The 3,850-nt window shown below is 41.1% G+C and overlaps 1 long non-coding RNA gene across 1 annotated transcript; it reads right to left on the reverse strand.

The window, feature by feature from the left end:
• Positions 1-397: 397 nt before the first annotated feature.
• On the reverse strand, positions 398-3,616 carry LOC135311757 (uncharacterized). Its single transcript, XR_010371341.1, has 3 exons — positions 3,544-3,616; positions 2,475-2,579; positions 398-948 (listed from the first exon to the last, which is right to left on the reverse strand). It is a non-coding gene; the product is annotated as an uncharacterized LOC135311757 (long non-coding RNA).
• Between the last annotated feature and the right edge of the window lie 234 nt (positions 3,617-3,850).

Genomic DNA, 3,850 nt, shown 5'->3' on the forward strand with positions numbered 1-3,850 from the left:
GGTAGAGGATGTAATGGGCAAGATTAGGCTTATTCCAGTCAGGTTTTGATGAATAAATATTTTTATTATATATTTTAATGATGTGAATGGAGAAACTTATTCTGTGAAAGGATGTCAGAATGAAATAGCCAAAGGGAAAAGCAACTTCTAATGAGGTATGAGCAGCTCTGAAACCACAGGGTTTCCCATCTTAAGCTGATATATTTGTCACTTCCTCCCTTGGCTCGTTCCCAAATGTAGTTGCCAAATGAAAGAAAAATAATGACTTCAGATGAAAATCTTCGTAGATAATGACAAGAATGAAGAATCTCCATGCAGAGCATTAGGAAAGCATCTCCATTAAAATATAATGTCCGTAAAAAATGTGTCTCTTCCTAGAAAAAGAAAATATGTTAAATAATAAAAAGAAAGCATGACATGTAAGGTCAGCAGGAATGTCTGTAGAAACAGGGCTGTGTTATGTCTCAATCAGCGATTATCTCAGATATGTCTTACAACTAATCCTGAAATAACTTCTTCAGCTAGAACAATGCAACTTTGAGATGGAAACCCAGGGAATTCCTGACACTGAAGAAATAACAATACATATGCTTGATAGTTTCTATACTTTGGAATAGATTTTATTTGGTGCAGTAATTAGTGGGAATGCAGTATTATTCTAAGAGGTTTTCAAATATGAGGATTAAATATTGGTTTTAAAACCAGTAATAACCACTTACATTCTAGCATTAAACAAAATGAAACAGAAAGAGCAATGGCAAGGATCTAAATTTTGAGGCCGCAGGGCAGATCCTATCACCTCACTCTTGGGGAAACCTTTCCTTGCGACATCTTTTCCTTAATGTCAGCTTCAGGTTTCGTTCCTCCCTGGCCATGGCTTCTGGCTGTTCTTCCACAGAAGGTGCTGGACTGCGAGCGTGATCCAGAGCGGCAGTTCCTTAGTCCCCCCTAGAAGAAATTAACTTAATGGAAATATCCCAGACATACTAGTGACAAGTCCCACTCGTTATGCTATATGGCAGCTTCCCGTGCCCTGCCTGGCATGCTCTCCAAGCTCTCTGCATCCCAGTTTGGATGTGTCCTCCAACTCCTTCTGGCTTTCTGCTTCCTTTTGCATTTTCCCCATGTTATTATTAGGGCTCCTTTGTTTTGTTCTCTAACCAGGCAGCTCCATCTGACTATTCTGTTTTCTGATTTCCTTGTGTGCCCCTCAAAGAGTGCCACGTAGAAGCATACACATATTGGACAGCTCTCTTATTGTTTGCCATAAGAAGAAAGGAAGTATATAGCTCTTTTATATGGAATTTCTTGAAGGATTACAAAAGTGCTCCCCTGCTGTGGTGCTAAAATGCTCTCACTCTACCTCAGGCTATATATCCATGCATGCCCCTCCTCACAAATGGCTTCATCCTATATTAAAGGCAGTTCCTGGAACCTGGCCATCTATAAGATGATGCTTCAGTGCTCTGTGCTTCAGTATCGCATCAGTTTTGCTTCTACCTACTCCTGCTCCCTTTTCTCCATGATTTTGTCCATGCTTTGAGCCTGACCTCCCTTCCTCTGCCTGTGCCTCCTGATCGGGTCCTGCCTCTTGAAGTCTGTACAAACCAAGTGACTCCCCGGCTGCACCTTCTCTCCAGGCCTCTGCTGAAGTCCAGGATCTCTCCCATCTTTCCTGCCTTCTCTTCTGCCACTTCTTGGACCTCTCAGCAGTCACGGGACATCTTTTTCCAGTTCCAGCTATCCATAGCTCCAAACTTAGTAGTTGTCTCTCAATCCAGTAACAGCAGTAAATATTTATACTAAGTTAGCATCTTAACTGGTATTTGGGCTTTATTCAATTGAACTCAAAGGGGAACGATCTTTGGCCTGACAGCAAAAGCTGCTGAAGGTGGGTTCAGCAGAACCCAGGTGGGGGTAGCGCGTATCGAAGGGCACCTGTGCTGTACCGCAGAACACTGCTTTTTCAAGTGGGGACTTTAGAAACTTTTGTGTACCATAAATTTACAGTCTGCATTCTGCTCTCCTGTCACTGGGTTGCCATACAAATCCCAGCCAAATAACTCATACTGCACTCTAAATATTGGCTGAAGAACACCACATCTAACATAAACCTACACAAACTCCTAAGGTTACCAAAGATTTAACTCCTCAGAACAACAATATTTAGCAGCTCTAAGACCGTAGAGTGAACTTCCCCAGGAAATACCTCATCACCTACTGACCTCAGTATAAACTCTGTTTCTTTGATGTTACCTTCTCTTAAATGTATAATAACATATGTGTGTTGTTAGAAAATTCAAATCATTGTATACACTGGAAAAGAGAGTAAAAGAAAGCAAGCACGTGAGAAGCTAATCCCAGCAGGGACCTCGGGATGGAGACGTGCTCAGATGTGGTGATGGAGTGTGTAGGTTTCAGTGTAGGAAGAACAGAGTAGCTGAGTGGCTTGCCAGGATGAAGAAATTACTTACTACTGGCGTGGGAAGGGACCCCACAAGGTCTGACTCCAGGCTCTTGGCTTGACTGGTTTTTGCAATTAAGAAAAGATACCCCATATCTTCCTGCTCCAACAGGCACTATTCAAAATAAAGACAGTAATAACAAATGCAAAGGCATGTAGCACAGCATAACCTTAAGGTGAGGGTAAAGATATTACTATTCCTGCAGTACTTCTTTGTGGTCAGCTGTGGCCAAGTGCAAGGCTTCTTAATGATGACAGTGGTAACGCCAGGACTTGATAAACTTGTCTTTATCAGTGAAGTCAGAACATGTTATTTGCAAATGTATATGGATTCTGTGTTCTGCTATAGCACATGTTTGTATAGCCTTTTCTGACAGTTAAAGATGTGCTGAGTTTCCTTGACAGAAAACAGGCATTTTAATAAAATGACTGCCATTTAACTAGAAACTGCTGGGCAGAACTCTATGGGAAACAGTTCCCATGACCCTCAGGAGGGAAGAAATGTTTGTCTTTTAATAGGGCTCCATACTGTAAAAAAATCCTTACTCTGCAGTATACAGGCTTTTTTTAACACAATCCTAACAATGCAAGTCCTGAGGAACTGCATATGCTGTTCGTGGAAACATGTTGTAAATTACACTTGTCTTTAATTTCAGAAAAAGAAACCTTGAAATACTGTTTCAGAACAATGAATTGAAACAGAGTAAGACTGAAGCAGGATCTTCTGTAATGCATCTAATTTCATTACATTACACATTTCAATCTTGAAATGACAATTGCTTACCCCCTTTATGCAGCTGACTGCTAGTCTTGTGTATCTGGGAATTCATGCTTCTACTCTACATGGGTTTTGTTTCGGATCACATCTAAGTTCACATTTAATGTATTTATTTTAATTTAAAGCATGTTTTACAAAAGTAGCAAAACCTCTAACCCAGCTGTCTTTATTCAGTGTATTCAGTTCATGCTTAAGGGTCACCAGCTTTAAATAGCTTCTTATTCGACATTGCTGGATTGTTTATACGCTGCACATGTCACTGAGCAATTGTACAGAAAGATTTATTTATGAGCTGCCCTACCTGGGAGTGCTCCCCAGCGGCAAGACGAGAAACGAGCAATGGGAACTGAAGTTGCAAAGGAGGTTGCACCATCTGTCTGAAAAGCAAGACACAGGTGAGGAATAAGGAAGGGATGAAAAGAGGCATTCATAAAAAGTTGATTCATCATTAATCTGCTTGCGCTCAAACACAGGCAACAATAGCTTGTTTTATGATAAGGTGTTACCCTTCCAAAGCTGCATTCCACTTTGGGAGGGAGAGTGTACTATATGCCGCGAACTCAGGGTGATTGGTTTCGTTTCACCACAGAGCATGTGTTGAAACTCCA

The sequence above is a fragment of the Phalacrocorax carbo genome, chromosome 2 (assembly GCF_963921805.1).
Source record: "Phalacrocorax carbo chromosome 2, bPhaCar2.1, whole genome shotgun sequence".
Taxonomy (NCBI): Eukaryota; Metazoa; Chordata; class Aves; order Suliformes; family Phalacrocoracidae; genus Phalacrocorax; species Phalacrocorax carbo.